Here is a 21,424-nt window from a genome sequence, read left to right as displayed (position 1 = left end):
GGTCTCATGTGGGCAACAGTATAAAGAACTGTTCACATATAGGTTTCATATGCCTGAAGGGAACTCTGCTGAGGGACTTGAGCTGTATAGTGAATTTGGTAGTCGCTTTGATTTATTTAAGTACATGAGGAAATCTCCATCACAGATCAGCCCCATTTTATTATATAATTATATTACAAAAAATGACATTCCTATTGCTCTCAAGGTATTATCTGAGAAATCCCAGATTTCTTGCCAGCTGGAGAAAAGAGTTGCAAAATAATTTCAAATGAATTTTAGCTAGAAATTGATACATTTGATATTAGTACTTTGGTTTAAGAACAATGAGATTGTAGAGAGGCAGGTCGGGATTGAGAGTGCATCCTTGAAAAGCCCATTTGCTGTTTGGAACATTATTATCCCCCAGTGTGGAGAAAGGCTGGGCAGCACATGATTCATGCCATGGCTGTCACAACACACAGGTGACACGTCTTTTCCACTGATTATTAACTTTCCTCTTCACTCTTGTATTTGGTCTTTTATTTTGCTTGGCTGAAAAGCAGATTGGAGGACAGAGACACAGTGTGTTACTGTGTGTGGAAGCATGAGTAAAATTATCTGTTTGTTTGCGTTTTTGCTTTAATTGTGCAAAACCCACTATTTTCAATGTTGTAGTCTGCTGCATGAAAAGCTGTACTAGGTCTGCATTAGTTCTGTCCTCTGATATCTGAAAAAGCACTAAGTATGACATTTTTATGGACTTTTCCTATTTTCAGCTAAGTCTAGTATTCCTACTTCTGTGGTGCTTGAGCTAGGTATTTCCCTGTTCACAGAACAAACTTCTTTTTCCTTTACTTTTTGACCAATGTTTCTTCCAAGAAGCCTCACAGTGTTCAATAGCAAAAAGATACTTGAAAGAAAAAGATGTGTCTTGAGAGTCTGGAATACACCATGTCTCAGCAGGACTGCCCTCCAGAGGTGGGTCTCTGGGGCAGAGAACCTCTTTCATTCAGGGTGCACACACAGTGTCACTGCTTCCCATTTAATAACCTCCCATCAGTCCTCCCTAGATGCCATTCTTACCTCATCTCACTGTGAGTTTGTTCTTATTAAGGGCCTGATCCATCAAGGTATTTAAGCACATGGTTGTGGGTTGTAAACCCACCAGGACTTTTTATAACCCTGTAAAGTGTGTAAAGTGTGTACCTACGGCACTATAAAAGATGGTTTTAAGTGATGTCTGTGATAAGAGCCAACCTTTTCTGTTCAGCACTTATTCTCCTCTGTAACACAAGAAGTTTCTGCAGTTTGTGTTGCATATATTTCAAACAAGACTGGTTTTGACAAATTGACTGTTTCTTTTTTAGTTCTGTCTTTTTTTTGCAAAAAAAGCATCTATACCTAATAAATTTTCAAGATATTATTCCTTATCTGCATTCCTCAAAAAAACTGTTAAGATTATGTTAGACACCCTGAAGGATTACTTAATATTTAAAATTTTTCAATTCAGCTTCTCAAAAAAAAAAATTAAAACAAAATAAGAAAATAGAATGATCACAGTAGGCTCAAACCTTTTCCCTGCATACACAGCTAAGGGTAAATCTTAAGTTATATCCTATCCTGAGAGTGGAATTTGGTCCAGTACAGAATTTGAATTTCTGTAAGCACTGAAAATAAAAAGTAATTAAACCTCTGCCTATTCCTTGTGTACTATAAATACATTAATAAAATAGGCAAAGAAAATCAACTCCTAAATTATTAGCAGTAGTAAAATGCTGAATATTGAAACACAGTTTAATTTATTCATTTATAATTTTTATCAGGCTAAAATAGGCCTCTAGGAGCAATTTAAACATTACAATAATGCAATTGTTCAGTATAGTCAGCAGTTAGATACACAGCTATCTTTGTACAAAAACAAACAGCAAGCTAGTGGCAAACTCACATGTTTCAATGTAAATCGTTGGTGAATTTATGCAAAGCCAGCAGACTTGTCTATTTTATGAACATGTAACTTATCCATTTCAGTGTGAAAACTACTGGGCAGTGAATCAATGCAATGGGTCCAATTCAGTGCCCACAAAGAGTCGAGCTCTAATTTTAAGACTTCCAGGTAACCAAGGCTCCTGTAAGTTAGCATATATAATGTGTAAACCTCCCAAACCCCAAATGAACTTAGATGTTGGCTATCTGTCTTGGATGTATTTTAGAGAAAATTGGTTAAGTCCAAAGCAAAGCAAAAAGAATATATGTTATATGTTAATAGCAGAGACAACTGGAAATCCTTTAGCCTATATATTAGTTGATACATCTTCAAAAGTAAAGAAGGCATTTCAAAGCTAAAACTATTGGGAGAAAGTTTTCTCTGACTATTTCTTTATATGAAACAGCGCTCTTAATTCCATTCTGCTGCACAGGGCAGATGACATTCCTCCCAGTCATCACCGAAGTAACAGTAACCCACTGAGAGGCTCCAAAACTGCTGTGGTGCAGATCCAATCTGTTTGAAATTCAGCAGACTTTCTTGTATATGCTAGGAAAAGTCTTTGGTTCTTAGGCTTTCGTTTCATATGCCAGAAACTTATGAGGGTACAGCTCTGCTTACGTTTAGACTGGAATGAGTTTGTGAGGGAGTAACTTTCCCACAAACGTGGATGCTGTGAAACCTGAGTGGGGCGGGCAGCTCCTCTCATTTTAAGGACTGTGCTGTTACTCCAAATCTCAGCTTGCATTTACAAATACAAGGAGCACCCATGGCTGAGGAAAAAACTGTAACACTGTGTGTCTAATCCAACATACCACTGCTTTTCATGTCTCCAAGAACTTCAAGCAGTAATTTTACTTTTGGAGAAGTATTAAAAAGTACTGAGAGGGATGAACTGCTCTTGTTCTCCTGTTATACTCTGAGGTATAAATGTCTTTAAGTACTGGATACGTCTAGTATCAAAGTAGGAAAAAAGTGAGCGGACCAGAGATCTGCATAGTCTCCCTAGTGAAGCTCTAGCTTGATATCTTGATTATATCCAGTTTGGGAGGGTTACTCCTTTTCATGGGTGCAACATGGAGATAACTCCAGTGTCATCCGAAGGGAGATGTTCATAATATACATGAAAGTTTTTTTCTTTTTTTCTAAATAGCTCTTTTAAGGACTTAGTATTCTTTTAAAAAGTTGCTTTTAATTCAAGTGTGAAGATATTTTCTGTCTTATATGGCCTATCAGTCAGGCGTCTCTCTACTATAGGTTTATTACGCAGGGCTCAAAGAAAAACTGAATACTAACAATTTGCTGCTAGTAAAGGTAGCATAAAACTTGTTTCTAGACCCCCCCAAAAAATAATCTCATAAAATATGCTATATCCTTGTGGAGAATAAACTATTAAACAGCTTTCTAAGGACTTCTAATGTTTTGTAATTGTCAAGAAGTTATTTACCATCAGGAGAGACTTGCTTATTCATGGAAAAAGTATATTTAATTTTGTAACAAGGAGTAGAATAAAGCCTAACTGAGAAGGGCCATCAAGAAATCTGTGAAACCCTTTTTCACTGTTGCCATAGTAACCTCCTTAATAAGCTGGTAACCTTGGTTAGGGACAACCCCATAGGCAAATGTACTGTAGAAATTTCTCAGACAAAATGAATACACTCTCTTTGTTCGGCTTTGTATTGCTTTCACAAATGCTTTACCCAATTATTAGTTTCCTTGTTGTCTTTAAGAAGCAAAACCTGAGGCAAAAGCAAACAACCTGCCCTAGCCATCACTCTCAGTATTTAAAAAGGCACGTTTCAGGTACAGCACATTTAATTAGGATCTAACTAGGTTGGTTGGAAAAAAAGAAAAGAAAAAAGAAAAGAAAAGAAAAGAAAAGAAAAGAAAAGAAAAGAAAAGAAAAGAAAAGAAAAGAAAAGAAAAGAAAGGAAAAGAAAGGAAAGGAAAAGAAAAGAAAAAAGACAATAAAATTCTAATAGTAAAGGAGTTGACCTGAGTGTTTGTCCAAAAATTGACCAAAGCCTTTTCAAGAATATTAAAACTGCAAGTTTAGAAGTAATTGGAGAATCACTTGACCAGCTGTTTGCTCAATTGAAATTGGTCAATTGAAAGATCCAGCTTTCAATTTCTGCAAAGGCTGCAGCTAAGAAGAGAGAGAGCAACTTGTTTTGGTTTTCCACAATCATAGAAAGAGGGCTGAGGTGAAAATTTACTGTGGGTTTGGGGTAAAAAGTCTGGAACCATTAACCTAAGGGGAAAGAAAAAGCCTATCCCTGAAGTAATTTACCACATCTAGAACTAAGAAGCATCGAAAAATAATGTTTCATAGTAGGTGCTGAACAAACACAGGAGGGCATAAAGTCTTGGCTTGAAAGAGCCATTAAACTAAAGCCCCAGTTCTGCACAAAATGCACATGCTCAACTTCAGCATCCTAAGGCAAGACTGTGGTTAAATGCCGTAAGCTATATATATATATATATTAATTAAATCTTCTGAGGAATACATGAATGGATAATGTATAAATGTTACGTCATTGGAGACAAGATAGCTACCAGCTAAGATACTAGATACAATCCTTTACAAAGTTAATAATAATTATTTTTAACATGTCTTATTGACTTCTAATAATCTCTGAGGGGATTAATACCTAAGAAAGTATATATGTGTTGATGATAGAAAGCAGAATGAAGTATACTGATTTATTGCAACTCTTCATTAAGTTTAAAAGCATTCCACTGTGATGAAGACATCAACCATAGGCTGTGGTATTTTCACACTGCAAAGGAATAGTTAAGGGCAGGAAGACAAAAAAAGAAAGCAAACAATGTTTTAACTTGAATTCAAGCCAGATTTCACAAAAACAAGACCCTATTCAAATCCGATGAAGTAAAACATGTTAAAAGTATCTACCACTTTTCCCTGTCATAGGCATGGATGAAACATATCTGTTTATGTGTGTGCTAAAAATGTTCCTAGGTAAGGTAATAGCAGTTTACTACATTGCATAAAGTATGTAATTGGATTTCCTGCAAATATTCAAATATTGAATCTCATTCTTTATGATTTACAATTAAATTTAAACCACCAATTTAGGTAACAGAATAAGAAGGACCTTTTTATATCTTTTGCACTGTGAAATCCTGATTTCTAATTTTTAATTAAAAAGATCATTTTAAATTCCAAAAATCAGATCAAGAAACAGTGTGAAATTTTATGTTATATAACAGTTATGATAAGGTTAATTTTCCTCTTTAAGGAGTTGGTAAAAGGGAGTTACATAATATAGCTGTAGGTTTTGGACATAGGAAGCACAAAAGCAAAACAAAAAGGTGAATGCTCTTGATGAAGCTAAATGGAGATATTGCAAACTTCTAATTCAAAAGGAAAATTCCTTTTAACTCCAATGGGATCAAGATTTTATCTTGTGTTCCTAATTATTTCCTGGTGAGTTTTACACATGTGAATATTACCAGCAAAAGTCAGGTCATTAACGCAACTGCCTCAACACTGAAAAATACTGAATGCATGCTTGTTTCCCAAATGACACATGGCCCTGCAGTCTGTGCACACGTGTCCCCATGTAACAGAGCTGAAATTCTTCATAAGCAATATCATCAGTCATTTTTCTCAGAGGAAAATGAGCACAGTATGTCATTATGCTCTAGGATTGTATCACAGTTCGGCTACTAATAGGCACTGGGCCAAACTCCAGAAAAAAAATTAGATTATATTTATTTTGGAAGCCTCTTAAAACAGGAACTCTCTCTTTTGTGCTACTTAGCACACTGTCAGCACTTACAAATACAAACAAATAATTCAAATTCTGATATTCAGTTTTGGCAAAATGTTCTGACTACCTGTCTGAAGAGGATTAATTAGGCAGCTGCCTTTCTCCTGACTTAGAGCCTGGCTGGCTCCTGCCCCAGCATTTGGTAAGAGGACATTTGGGCCTCCTCACATCAGAGTCCAGAGTGTGAGGTCCCTCTGAGCAGGGAAGCAGGAACACCCCTCTGCATTCTCACAGGTCCACATTGTCTCCCAACTGGCTTAATGGTCTTCTGCCTTCTACTTACAATTAAAAAGTGAAGGACTTTATTTACACCTTATCTAACAGTGTCCCTGGTTCTGTCTCACATACAGGAGTGTATGTGTTTTTTGTTTTATTTTTTAAGCTTAAAAGTCCCCGTCAGAGAAGCATCCCAATTTCCACTATCTCCTCTATCTTTTGAAATCAATACAACTCTCCTCATAGCTTTAATGGACCATTTTCAACAGTGCAGAGAATTGCTCCTTGACTTCTTCTTCGGTCTGATTAAATTATCACAGACCCTTACCTCCCTTCCAGAAGCCTTTGCTGAAGTAAACACCTGTTGTTGTTTTCTTGTGTTCTGAGGCAACTCCCAGCCACCCACTGGCAACTGCAGAATCCTCATATATAGATGCTGCCTTGTGCCTATCTAGAACTTTTACTTGGAAAAATGCCATAAATTAATTAACCTCACCATTAAGTCATCATAATTCCTATAATTTTCTGTGATGGCCAGAGAGAAAGTTTTAGATGCATTTCATTTCTCTAGACTCATCCACATAGGCATGCTGCTCCTGATCATCCCAGTGGTTACCTCCATCTCCAGTCAGACCTCATTCCCACTGATGCCATTCATAAAGGGAACACTCCACCTCTCCTCCACCTGGTCACCATTACACTTACAGGAGGATCTCAGCACATCTATGGGGCAGAGCAGAGCTTGATGTTTGGACTCAGGGTGTACTATTAAAATCATTGTATTGCTCTGTTCTCCAGGAATTTTAGTAGGTTTGGGGTTAATTATGCAGTAAAGAACAGCTTTCTTATTTTCTTCCCAGCTGCATAGATATAACTTCAAGATTACTGCCCAAATGTGCATTTTCACTTCCTTTAAATATTTGTCAAAGCATGGATTTAAAAAATATTTCTACTTCTCTGTTCTGATCATTTACTATCAGGTCTAACAGCCCCTTTTATTTCTGTACATGACTTCAGAAGAGGAATTTTGTGGACTCTTAGGTCATCCTGAGGTAAACAATTGCTGTTAGAGTTACTATGTGCCCTATAAATGCAGGCATATACTGACTGAGGTTTTTAGAATCATAATAAAGTACTTTTAATACAGCAGTACAATCCTAGATTTCATCTACAGACTCTGCATCAAAATAGATATGAAATTCATCCCTCTGTCTAATAACATTTCCTTGGAAAATACTAGATCACAAAATGTATTCCCAGTAGAACAATCTTCCAATTTTTCTGCTGCTGTAGACGCTGTCTCAGTCATTCTGTTGCTTCTGGTTAATAAGTCATAAAGCCTGTCATAAAGCCTGTCATGATAAGTATGTCTTTTCTGCCAAAATTATTTTAGTTATAGCTCCCAGAATAGAAAAAGCTACCATATGAGAAGTTACTACAGAAAGTTGCAGTAGATCCTCTTTCATCTTATTTATTCTCTTCAGAGTCTTCAGAGGAATGAGTCATCACAGTCCTAGGATAGCCCTCTTTATCTAGGCTTATTGCCTTGGATTTTTTTATAGATATTTTTAAAGTACATTTAATGGAGATGACTTGGATTTTTATCTTCAAGACTAGTTTTCCATCCCGCCTTCCTTTTTGTCCACTTTCCTATATTTTCTGAGGCCTTAGTCACTGCTGGCTAGTGACAGTCTTTTCCTGGCAACTTCAGCAAATTCTCAGGTAAACTATCCCTCTCTGGAAAATCTCAATTCTTCTCTTCTCCAGAAAACCGATATTTAAAAATCTAGTGTACCTTACAGCTGCTATAGAATCTGCAGATTAGGAGTTTTAATCCTTGCAAACCTTTAAAAGCAGATTAGACAAGCATCTACTAAAATGGCATGGATACTCCTGCTTTGGAGGAAGACAGTGGACTCAAACACAGTAATTGTCTGTTATAGATACTTTGAACAGATCTCAGCATTTCAGTAACCAGTTTTCTACCTTCCCGCAGATTTTTTCAGCAAGAAAGAAATACAGTACTTCAAGAGGAGATGGTGAGACCATACAGTCCATAACGGAACTCATAAAATGTCAAAGCTAGTATTATGCCTTGCCCAATCACCTCTGTGAAACATAGCTCAGACTTTGAGTACCATGTAATGAATACTTATAGGAAATTCTTCATAGTAAATTCAACAGAGTTAAAAAGAATTCCTGAATTCATTTAAGTAATGAATAAAATTTAAGAAAATCATTATTGTTGGTGATTGTGAGCAGAATCGTGTTTAGATGAGATGACAGTATTTGTGATAAATTTTCCATACTATTTTATTACAAATAGCCAGTTACTCTTGCATTCCTTAGGTTCTCTCTCTCTCTCATTGAGAGCTAAACAACAATAAATGTTCTTTTTGGTTTGAAATATTTCCACTGACATTATTTATTGTTTTTGATCTGTCATCGCTATGAAGGACTTAGAAAGATAAGAATATAAAGAAACTCAAGAAATCTGAAAGTATATAGTGATAATCTTGAAAATAATGGCATATGATAGTAATCTGACTTATGAAGGACATCACTCAAATTAGACAAAATAGAGAAAATGTGCTTAAAATTCTGCTACCATTTCTCAGAAACATTAAAATGTCTTATTTAGTAGGTCACATCATAAAAGAAAGACCTGTGACTATCTGACATAATTACTTTGAAAAAAAAGTACACTTCCAGATATATACACTTCCAAATATATATGCAAAAATTCCATTATTGTAATTTAATTTTAGCTTGGCAATTTAGGATTTCTTTAACTTCCATTTCATATATTTAGAAACTGGAAAATTCCAAAAGTTGCATTAATTTTAGACTTGAAATCTCTATACTGTGGAAATGGGACTGGAAAAATACTATTTTCTTCTTTACATCAATTATTTCCCTCTACTTAGAGTACAATAGAACAGGGAAAGCAAAACAGATATGAATCATAAAATGAAAAACTGCAAATTTTTTTCTTATGTTGTATTAGTGTACAAGGGGACGTGTATTAAATGTTAACTCCAGCTAGTGATAACAGTCTCATACAGATCATGATTCGATGATTTTGCTCTAAAATTCTCATAGTCTTCTGGACAAGAAAAATCAATCATAAGTAGAATGGAAACTATTAAATCCTGACCTGGCCTGGAAGGTAGCCTACTACCTTTACATTAAATAAATATTAGCAATAATATTAAATAAAACTTAAATTTCCCAAAATGTCAATTGTCATTTATTTTATGACTGCTACCCAAAATAATGGTTATTTTTATAATTACGACAGAGGGAAGAATTTCTCACTCTGATTTCTAATTTTCTGTATTGGTAAGAAAGTTCTAGTTTATGTTAGGAAACAAGTTGTCATTCTAGATCAAGAGCACGCGTGTTGGACTTAGTGATCTCCTAGACTTCTGGCAAAATTATTTTAATTAGCCTTCTTCTAACAGCATTTAAACAAATCCTATGCTGCCAGGGAAGGAAGAAATGACTTCTCAGTCAGATAGTTTACTTAGTTCTTTTTATCCATTGCCATAAATCTTAGTGTGGAGATTATTAGTGACTAAAGATTACTTTTTTTTTTTCTTTTTTTTTTTCAAACAATGAACTGTGACCACTTTACCCACTGAAAAGCTCACACATCATTCAAGTATGTTTCTGCATGGTTTATTTTCACACCATTGTTGGGTGCTAAAATAGTTTTACACCATTTATATGGCATGGACATTTTAACTAATCTATCCAGTCCGTTACAGGTATGCCAAAGTAGAAAAATGTTAGGAGTAACCATGTATTTGTGCAGTGCTGTAGGTACATATATTGGAGCCAGACATGTTTAGCAAATACTAACACATTGTTTGAATGTCAAGTTAACTGCTAGTGATGCTCTATGAATTCCATGATGCACAGAGATGTTGAGAATAGACCCTAGTCTGAATATGTGGAATGATCAAAAATGTATCTCCCAAGAGAAATTTACTTAGAGACATAGGGGCCAACAGAAATCCAAGATTTTTGTCCCCATTTAGTGAAAACAGTCAGGCCTCTCCATAGCCTACAAAGACTAAGGTCTGGCACTGGCCCCTGCATACTTTCTTTACAAAAGAATCGCTGTCTGTTTCCTGAGTGGGAATGCTAACTTTTGCGAACTTGCTCGCGATGTGCGTGTGTGCGTGTTGCCCAAGAATTTTGAGCCGTACAGCCCAGCGCTCTATGCGGTTAAGTAAACACAGCATGGCTGCTGGGGCATGCAGCCAAGGCTGAGGCCGGGAGGAGGGGATGAGGCTGGGAGGAAATAAGAGCAAATTCCTCTGAAATGATCTGACAGGAAATGACAGAGTGTCAGCCTTATATAACCACACTGCGAGAGAGGGAGGGCGGGAGAAGTTCTTCCTAAACACAGAGTGGTGCCAGATCTCAGTAGGTGAGGATGATGAAATAATAAAGCATTTCCCGTGTGTGTTTTTCATTAGTCCTGTTTTGTTTTTCTTCCAAGTGCTGTGGAAACAGAACAGAAGCCCATGTTTCAGCCAGGACTGCAATGGCCTCCTCCCATGGGAATAACAGCTGCATAAATAGGAGGGAAGCCCTCAGTGGAATTGCTTCCAACACCTTTCTAATGGAAATAATGATTTGCAAAGCCCAGTTTATACCTTTGCCACATAATTAGTAGCCAAGATTAAAAACATTGTTCCAACTCCCAGCATCCTTGAAATCTGGCAAGACCTTAAATATACCACTGTGTTCCAAAAAGGTAGCCCATAAGTGATCATTGTAAGGACAGTTTTAGCCAGTTCAGTCAAACCCTTGAATCAATCAACACTTATTATATGGAAATTAACCAGTTTGATGTCAATTAGTGGAAATTTGTTAGCAGACATAACCTATGAGACACTTTATTTTGAATTCCTAACTCTCCCTATTGAAGCAAGCTAAGGTGGGCCAAGGATGAAGCCACTCATTTCTGAAGACCTGGAGTAGAATTAGTGAAAAAAGGGTTTGAGGGAAGCTGTAGTCAAGTACACAAAACTTCTGTTGTCTATTAGGCACTAGAAGCACAAGGGACTGGATATCGGATTTTTTCCTGCAAGGAGACAGTTTCTAGTCACAGATTTGGTGTAAAACAGTCTGTTCTGTATGAGTCAATACTGAGTACAGAAGAAAAAAAGTGTTCCTAGACTAATGGCAACACCTACCCTCACTTTACACTACTTATAAACTAATTTTTTTTTCCACCACATTCTGATAAATTATATTCCCATATTAAGAAAGTTGAAAATTCTAAATTAAAGAGGTATCTGACGATCATTAATTTTCCTCCTAAAATAACCAAAAAAAAGTCAGAATTTTGGCTAGCTGTTCAAGCCAGAAGGGGTGACAAAAGATTTCCTTAAGGCTTATGAGCACAACCTGTCTGGTTTATTGGGTGGATTTGACTTTACTGTGAATTCCACCTTTTGTTTAAATTTAATAAAATACTCTCAAATATCATTTTAACTGTTTATACCAGTATCCAGCATGACAGCCTGCTGCTATACCATTCAAATTAAATATTAGGACTGTGGGTTCAATCTCAAAGTTTTACAGCAATCCTAAACCACTCACAGGTAAGAAGGGAATACAGAATCAGAGTCTTGCTATAATATGAAAAACTCCTGTCAGATTTGAAGCCAGGGTTTCCATGCAGCTTGTGGAAACTCCTCTGTAACTGCTATTAACTGACCATGACATAGACACCATAATACCCTCCCATAAGCACCCATATATATGTTTAAAAAAATGTTTAATGTTGCCTTCTAGAATGCATGTTCACCAATTTGTTATCTGCAACAACATTAGCCAATGTTTTTGCGATATCCAGAATTCAAACTTTTACCTAATTTGAAGTGTCTCTTAAAACTAAGTGCTCTAAAAAATTTCCCAGCTATTTCAAATAGTTAATATTTTTTCTGCTTGTTTAATTTATAAACAGTTATTAAATGAGCCATTCAATGTAGTACAGTACAATACTTCCAGAAGTTGACAATGAAGGCACCACTGTCAAAATATAATGTCTTTGCTTTGATACTGATAGGGGTTCTGTAACCTACATGATCAATGCAATTTATCACCAGATTCAGGCAGTGACAGCACTTACTTGAGAACAGCCTGATAAAGTCGCAATTATTTCTTGATACTGTTGGCCATCCAAGCTTCTATAATTTCACTAGTAAGAACTGTTCTAAGGCCAGGGGCCTCTTTTGGAAGGGTCATGTTTATGCATGATCACATAGCTACATTCAGTATCTGTACTATAATTGGAAAAAAAATGCTAACATAAACTACATTGTTCTTCTGTCCTTGTTTAAGGGAATTTAAATGTTAAAATAAAGCATTGTTCATTTTATACATTCAGTAAATTAGCCACATAAATTTAAATTATGGGCAAACTCTGTTTTTCTCAAAATTAAAGACAGCAGTGTCATAAATGTTAAAACATTATAAATGTGTAAAGGGTCATTCATTTATTACAGGGGTGCCTAGAGATTGTTCATTTAGTAATGGGTCTGTACATACATGCTGAAACATGCATAAATGATAGTGAGGTAAGGTCAATTTAGGAAATAACATATTTCACTTATGATCAGTACGTTTTGCATAAGAATTTTAAGTATATGGCAAAGTAGTACAGATCTCATTCTGAGGTACTTTTCATTTTTGCAGGTGGTGTTAGAGACTACCATTAAACTCCCATTTGGTGATGAAGTATCTGCATAAATCCCTGAGTCTGGTAAGGTTTATGGGAATTTTGCTATCCACCTTAGTGGTTGCAAGACTTTAATTCTGGAATTTCTGCAGAAATAGAAAACGTACATTCAACCTCAGTAGTCTAAGGGCCCGTTCCTCAGTCAACAGGCAGCTATGACAAGACAATGTTTGGTATATTTACCAGGGAATTAGTGGGGTAGTTATTAGAAATGTAGTTTTCTCAGTTTCCAGAAACTGCTTACTTGGTCTTGCAGTTCTAATATTAAGCCCCTGCCGTAGGACTCAAGTGATTTGTGTTGCTATGGCATTTTCTCAATCCACCTGGTAAAATGGATGGTTTTGGAATAAACAAAATGATATGAAAGTAAGGATTTTGATTTTTTGTTTTTTAAAAATGAGTCTTTAACAAAGCACTTAACTTCTGCTAAAATAATTAAAATGATCAGGTTGTTGACGTCAAAGACTGCCATTGGCTTTAAAAGTCACATTTATGCATGATCACATAGCTACATTGTAATATCATGGGGAGAAAAAAAAAAAGCCAACAAATTTTTTTGCCCTTCTTTATGTGAATTTAAATCTTAACAATAAGCATTGTTCAAAAAATCTGATTGGCTTTGTAGAGAATATCTTATTTATTCCTGAGGTTATGAAAATGGCCTAACTGTAAATAGGGGACCAAATTCTAACAGTATGGGTATACATATTCATGTACAAACTGTAAGGCTGTGGGATGAAACAATTATATCATTTTTTCTGCTCCATTTTTCGAACTAGTCAAATACATTAAGAGACAAAATCTTCAAGACCTCGGAGTACAGAACTCAGGATCCTAGATTTTACTAACCACCAGGGACAGGCTCTTTTCTTTCTTCTGTCATGATGTCAGGAGCTTCTGCAAGTAATTTTCAAAAGCTTTTCATATACTGAAAGAACAGAGCTTCCTGTGTCCTTTAGTGTTCTTGCTAACTACTCCTTCAAGACATAATATTCAATTTTTGAGATAGTATATCATTTTCTCTTAGAGTTAAAAATAGTTTTTCTATTTATATCACAGAATCACAGAATCACAGAATCGTCTAGGTTGGAAGAGACCTCCAAGATCACCCAGTCCAACCTCTGATCTAACACTAACAAGTCCTCCACTAAACCATATCACTAAGCTCAACATCTAAACGTCTCTTAAAGACCTCCAGGGATGGTGACTCCACCACTGCCCTGGGCAGCCCATTCCAATGCCTAACAACCCTTTCAGTAAAGAAGTTCTTCCTAATATCTAACCTAAACCTCCCCTGGCACAACTTTAGCCCATTCCCCCTTGTCCTGTCACCAGGCACGTGGGAGAATAGACCAACCCCTACCTCGCTACAGCCTCCTTTAAGGTAACTGTAGAGAGCGATAAGGTCACCCCTGAGCCTCCTCTTCTCCAGGCTGAACAATCCCAGCTCCCTCAGCCGCTCCTCGTAAGACTTGTTCTCCAGACCCCTCACCAGCCTCGTCGCCCTTCTCTGGACTCTCTCGAGCACCTCGACGTCCTTCTTGTAGCAAGGGGCCCAAAACTGAACACAGTGCTCGAGGTGTGGCCTCACCAGAGCCGAGTACAGGGGGACAATCACTTCCCTAGACCTGCTGGCCACACTGCTTCTTATACAAGCCAGGATGCTGTTGGCCTTCTTGGCCACCTGAGCACACTGCTGGCTCATATTGCCAGCTATCAACCAGTGCTCCCAGGTCCTTCTCTGCCAGGCAGCTTTCCAACCACTCATCTCCCAGCCTGTAGCACTGCTTGGGGTTGTTACGCCCCAGGTGCAGGACCCGGCACTTGGCCTTGTTGAACTTCATACAGTTGACCTCAGCCCATCGCTCCAGCCTATCCAGATCCTCCTGCAGAGCCTTCCTACCCTCGAGCAGATCGACACACGCACCTAACTTGGTGTCGTCTGCAAACTTACTGAGGGTGCACTCAATCCCCTCATCCAGATCATCGATAAAGATATTGAAGAGGACTGGCCCCAGTACTGAGCCCTGGGGGACTCCACTAGTGACCGGCCTCCAACTGGATTTGACTCCATTCACCACAACTCTTTGGGCCCAGCTATCCAGCCAGTTTTTAACCCAACAAAGCATACGCCAGTCCAAGCCACGAGCAGCCAGTTTTTTGAGGAGAATGTTGTGGAAATATGAACTAAGATAACTTGAAGCTGTGGAACTTAGTGTTTCTAATGGTTTTATACCATATAATTTGCATGTTTCTATAATTTACAGCTCAAATTAATATGTAAAGCCCAGACACAAAGGCAAACTAAAAAACTATTCTACAGTTCCTTGTGTGTAGAAACTTGTTAGCAACCAAGAGAAGTACAGAACAAGGCTGTTACAGAGCACTTGCCACACAGTGACAATGACATCTCTGCAGCAGCTGAATGACAATACTAAAAACCTGAATAACTTTGGGTTAGATTATTTTTAAATGAGAATATCCTTGAACACATGCGATTTAACTAATGTATTAAGCTGGAAACCACAGACAAATTGTCTCTTCACTTGACCTTCAACTCTGATTCAACATTTCACCGATGACCCAAATAATACGGTTACAGAGCCAAGAACACTAAAGTTAAGAAATGGTAGAATAATGGATGTCTGCACAAAAATAACTCAAACCTGTTGCATGTATGCCCCTAACCAAAGGTGTACTGTCCCAGGAATTATTTCCTATGCTGTATTTGAAGCACGTTCTGAAGACAGAGTTCATTTTGTCAGGTGAATGCCTTGGTCCTTATCAATACAGTACTTTGTGTGAAGCACCCGTCTCCTATCTCTTTGAGTTAAATAGGCGCTATTACCTCTATTTCACAGCTGTTGACTTAAGGTAGATTGATATTAAAATTAGAAGTTTCCAATAAATTTGGGTGCTTATCCGAGATGGCAAATTTTGGCAAGAGTGAGGATGAGTAATTAGTAACATGTAGGACATAGTACATTGAAAATTCAACTTCTAATGACTTCTGCTGTGAGCAATCTTCAGTGCTGAAAGTCACGGCACACAGGATATGGAACTTTAGAAAAAGGGGAACACAGAGTTACAGACCACATACAAATTTGCTGCAGAGCAAGATATGTGGCATCACTAAGACAATGGATGTCAGAGATGAACCCAGAAAATCTATGGAGAGTTTTCATTTGGTTGAGCTTAATTTTAATTCCTCATCTTTCAACAGCAATTTCAGAGATAGTCCAGTTCTGCCATAGCTCTGGTCTGGAGAAGGCTCGGAAGAATTACATCAGGTGAAGGCTCACTGGCTCCAAATACCTGAGCTGAAGGACAATTGGATAGACCGAAGACTTATTTTTTATCTGAGCTAATTGGGTATGAAATAAATACATTTCCACAGGGCCATCCCTTGAAAAGTAGCAACAACCCATTCTGAGTTCCCGTGCCCCCAGGACATGCCAAATGCCTTACTAGCAGTTGCCAGTCATAGCTTAATAACAGTTTTCATTTGTAGCTTAATTTACCACATTTTCAAAAGGTGAATCACTGTCACTTTCACTATTTCAGATTCCTAGAGCCTTTGGAAGATGGTTTGTAATTCATGCAGCCAATTATTAACTAGACAGCAAGCCTAGTGAGGATGGGGACCTCACTACAGGGGTCTGGAATTCAGCTCAGTTAGCAGGAAGGAGACTAAAATAGCCCTATACCGTTGGCATCTTTGTGCATGGTATCATTGGTGAATTGAGCACTCCATCAGATTAAAAGACATCCAGATGTCCACACCCTTCAAAACCAGTACGATAGTCAAGAATTTGCATACTACTCTCATTAATCTGAGAGCATGGTGTTGCATGGGGTAGTTATAGCTCTATGTTGCATAAGGGTTTCTCCTACGCTCTGGGAATACACTGCTGCCCAAGGCCTCTGGGTTGTGACTCCAACCTGCCAGAGTCTGTGGGGAGAAGGAGGCAGAAGAAATACAACAACCTCTTTATAGTGAAGTGTCACTGCAGAACAAGCCATGCTGTTTTCTTGTCTTCATAAACAAGCATTTGGGAGGACATACAGATTTTCAGTGTTGGCAGCTTTGCACTCACAGTAGAACATTATCCTTCTGCACACAAGTAGAAGTAAGCTCTGGCCAAACAAAAGATTTACTGCTTCTTCAATTTGTTTTTTAATACAGCTTGACAAATTTCACCAAAGTCCACATACTAACAGAATAATTTATGGAAATATCCTTTAAACGCCTTGGATTTATTAAGTCTGTGTGTTATATTAGTCAAAAACAGCAAAACAGAGGAATTCTGTTTCAGCACAAGATACTGCAGCATTTTTACAAGTTAGCTGAAATGGTATTAGCTCTTATACTATCTAATATTATTATATAGGGATTTTCAGATACACAACTCAATCTCCTGCATTTTAGTTTATAGCCACCAATGTTAGATAGATATTATCGTTCTTACCTTCACCAGAAGCTCAAATATATAGTATGATAATATACTAGTATAACTACCTATCATGCTGATCTACATGGTGAGATAAAGACTCCATAAAATGCCAGTTATGGTGTCTGGATGTTATAAAAAAGTACACTCCATTGTTTTTCCTGAAAATATAGAAGAGGATTTTTGAAGTGGAAAGAAAGAACAGCTTCATAGCTACATATTCCAAGCAAATATTTATTGTGAAAACATGAAGAACTGATGAATACAAAATGAAGGAGACAAGTGATGAGAAGACAATGTAGAAGAATGAAAACAGGTAGAAAATGTTACAGCAAGTCGATCTCAACTTCAGTGGATGGGAGAGAGGGAAGACACCTGTAAGGCTTTTGGCATATTTTGCAGTGCTGCTGGAATAGACCCCAATTTCTCTGAAACAGATCCTGAAAATCAAAGAGCTGAGCCTTTTCTGCCTTATAAGCCATTCTTACAGCCAGACAGCATCAAAATGCTGCATCAGCTAAGAGCTCTCACTTTTATTCTGTCAGCAATACAGTGAAGGTATGAATAGGGTGCAGGACAACCTCTGTGTACACTTGGAGATTACTTCAACCCAGAGAAGCTTCCAAGTTGCTAGTTAAAACAGGTCCCCAGCTAAAATGTTTTTTTCAGATAGTGTAAGCCCTGCTGAATGATGACTAGGTTTTACCCCAAGCACAAGCCTTCTTGTCAAGTGAATCATTCCTCTTTCCCGCTTAAATTCTTCAGGAAACACCAATTCTGAACTCCTCCAAAAGCCACTCTGCATCCCTGTAAGTTGACCTTTGGTGCTTTCTAAATTAGGCAGCAAGTACACATGCTAATTTGCACATAAAGGATCCATGGCAAAAATCATATTTCTTTCATGTAATTGGTTTTCTTTTAATCCTGACCTTAATGTATATCATTCTTGATGAACTGCTTCAAATAGACTTTGAACTAGGATTTTTTTAAAACGTTAAATAATGAAAAAATGCCATCTTATTTTACTGCTTACATCAAGATTCAGAGAGATGAAGAACAGTGACAGCATAGCTGTTCACCCATAACCCTGGGACAGCAGGTAAACTGACAGTGTGTAATTACTAAGAGGTGATATTAAGTTAAAACATATAGCTAAAGTAGTGCTATTGCATATGCATCCCTTGGTTTTCAAGGCAGTGTTTAAAATAAAAAACCTTCACCGAGACAGAAAAACTGCTATAGTTATATCATAGCACACTGAGTTGCAAACCTTTTAATGAAAGACATAATTCTTCTGCTGTCTGCATCATACTATATTCTCATGCAAAACACTTTAATGCATCGTGTAAATTATCTAAGACTTTCTTAGTATGTATTACATTTCTTAATCATAGATATTGGGTGTAAAAAAAAAGAGAATTATGTGACATGCTGCAAAACAAATTGCTTAGTGTTAGCATATACTAGTTGGGTCTATATCTGAAAAATGCATGCATAGAAGGGTTGGAATTTTTTTAAATGTGCAGAACTTGCTTCTAAGCGCATATGTTATCAATGAAGCAAAAATGACTAATCTGAAATGATAGCAGTCTGATTTTCAGCCAATATCATCAGTTTAAAAGCAGGGGATCTAGATTAAGAGTCTGGATGATCTATTTATTCTGAATTTCAGAATAAGCTCCATATCTGGAAGAGAATGTATATAAATAAACCAAATGTTTTCATACATTTTTTTTCCATTCAAATACATTCAATTTAGCCATAAAGGAGGTTTAAAAGCAAATCTCATTTTCAGCAATGAAACACTTTTGTTGCCAATTTAGCAGACAGGTTTGTCTTGCTGATAGTAGCTGAAGACTATTGGAGTGTAAATGGTGGGCAATATCAACACCTTGTAAACTGTGGGTTGCTCACAGACATCCCCTTTAAGAATAAGATCTGATGAGAGATACTACCTAATTTTCTGCCAAGTTTGATTGACAGATTGAAAGTAATGCTTACTTACATTATCTTCATATTGAATAAGCAATTGGTGGAAATTTGCACATTCTATATAATTTATTTCATAAAATTCCATTCAAATAGATGAGATATGCATGGGACATCTGTTCTGAATGCAGTAATTTATTCCTGTGAAAAGCATGAGTCAAACTATCAAATAAAACAGAATTTGTGAAGGTTAAACTCTTGTGGCCCTTGCAAAAATGTAAATGTATATTCCAGTTGGGAGCAAGGAGGAATAGGACCCTCTAGACTGGTAGCATTTAACATGGACCTCTGGGAATAAGACACAGATGAATGCAGACATACTGAGAAAACCATAGTCCAGCATTTAAAAATGGGTTGATTGCAATTCTCGTATTTAACAGTTACAGATATGTTGTTCTATGTATAAGCTCTCAGCTCTCTAAAGACCACATTTAATGATGGTTTTATATGCACTCCTTATTGCTAATATACAAATACTGGTGCAGACTCTAAGAGGTGATGAAGACTTGAAGCTTACAACATGTCTGTAATATTATTTCAAACAGAGAGTTCAAATCTTAGTGGTTTTTGAATTATGTATATTCATAATCTGGGGCAGGGGTGGGGGAATGACAATGACAATTATACCAAGTTATGTTCCCTATAGTGTTCTAGGTCCAGTTTCTTTTAGTAGACAAAGCTATAATAATATAGTGAACTATAATATTAAATGCAAAGTATTACCATTTATAAGCAAGCACAGAAATATATGCAATGATTTGTAAAGCAAAACAAACATGCTGAAATGCACATTTATATAACAAGTAACACCCCCAATTTTAATTAACATAGACTTTAAAAATAATCAATGTCCTTAGTGAAATATAAATAGAAGTAATGTTGTAAAATAGACATCAAAAGACAGCAACACATTTTTAACAGAACACAAAAGGATCTAAAAGGAATTGCTTGCATATATATATACACATATATATATATATTTATTCATACTCTGGATGAATCACTGGCTGATGTTTGTAGCAGTTATTCATGACATGTCTGGTGGTGTTATGACCTTCCCTCTTTTATTGGTTTATTTGATGTTTGTGGTATTTTATATAATTGATTTATGCCTGGTGATATGTTTGGGCACTTTCTAGTAATATACAATAGTGATTGTATGTCTGTAAGTGATGTTACATATTGCTGTTTGTGAGCTTTCTTGGCCAGGTCACCACTGTAAATAAAACTTGTTCTCAATAGATTTTTATGTGGTTAAAGATTTTGACTGCTTGAGCGACTGATTGATTGACCGGAAAACATTTGCTAGCAGGACAGCAGGGTATCATGGAAAAATGTGTCATTTGTATTTCTAATGCAGAAAAAATACTATTTTCAATGTTTTAAAGTGAAATAAAGTATTGTAGCAGTAAAGGGTTACCTACCTTTCCTTTCTCCTTAGTAGCCGTGATGTGTGTAGGTGCCCACATTTCATAGCCTTCTTCTTCTGACCTACAGTAATATTGCAGTATTTGGCTTGTTCTTATGCAATTATCCTCTGCACACTTCCTCTTGTAGTCTAATGAGTCCTTTCAGAAAGTATAATAGAATTGTCTTTCTTTCTTTTTCTTTCTTTCTTTCTTTCTTTCTTTCTTTCTTTCTTTCTTTCTTTCTTTCTTTTTCTTCTTTTCTTTCTTTTTTTCTTTCTTTCTTTCTTTCTTTCTTTCTTTCTTTTCTTTTTCTTTCTTTTTCTTTTTCCTTTTTTCTTTTTCTCTCCTTTTCTTTTCCTTTTTTTTCTTTTCCTTTTCTCCTTTCTTTTCCTTCCTTCCTTCCTTCCTTCCTTCCTTCCTTCCTTCCTTCCTTCTCTCTCCTTTTTTCTTTCTTGTTCTGAGATGTTTCTAAGACAGAAATAATACAAGAGAGTGAATAGTCCAACTACTAGTGTGATGTTAGAGAAAGTTCAAATTCCTTCTATCATATACAGATTGCATAAATCTATTCAAACTGGTTTAACAAAAAAATACGGGCCATGGTAAAGCAACCTCTAGAAATTCTAAAAATGATACAGCACACACCAACTATTTTACACTGTCCAGGCAGAGAAAAGACTGCCAGGTTTTAGTTCATTGCTGTCCACAAACTTGTGCTAATGAGCACATGCAACTTCTATCCAGATGTAGGAGAGTTCAGAGATGACAACAAATAATACAGATCCTTCTTGGTTACACAGCAACCTGTTAGCAGTACCTCTGTTATAAACTCTAATTTCATT

At 36.7% G+C, this 21,424-nt stretch overlaps 1 long non-coding RNA gene across 1 annotated transcript in view; it reads right to left on the bottom strand.

Moving 5' to 3' along the window:
• The window catches only part of LOC126913361 (uncharacterized), a 109,899-nt gene extending 88,853 nt beyond the window's left edge, over positions 1-21,046 (bottom strand). Inside the window, exon 1 of the long non-coding RNA XR_007708517.1 lies at positions 20,598-21,046. This is a non-coding gene — a long non-coding RNA (uncharacterized LOC126913361). The remainder of the gene's footprint in view (positions 1-20,597) is intronic.
• Positions 21,047-21,424: the final 378 nt, after the last annotated feature.

The sequence above is a fragment of the Cygnus atratus genome, chromosome 6 (assembly GCF_013377495.2).
Source record: "Cygnus atratus isolate AKBS03 ecotype Queensland, Australia chromosome 6, CAtr_DNAZoo_HiC_assembly, whole genome shotgun sequence".
Taxonomy (NCBI): Eukaryota; Metazoa; Chordata; class Aves; order Anseriformes; family Anatidae; genus Cygnus; species Cygnus atratus.
Note: the sequence above shows the minus strand (reverse complement) of the source record. Positions and strands in the feature narration are given on the sequence as shown.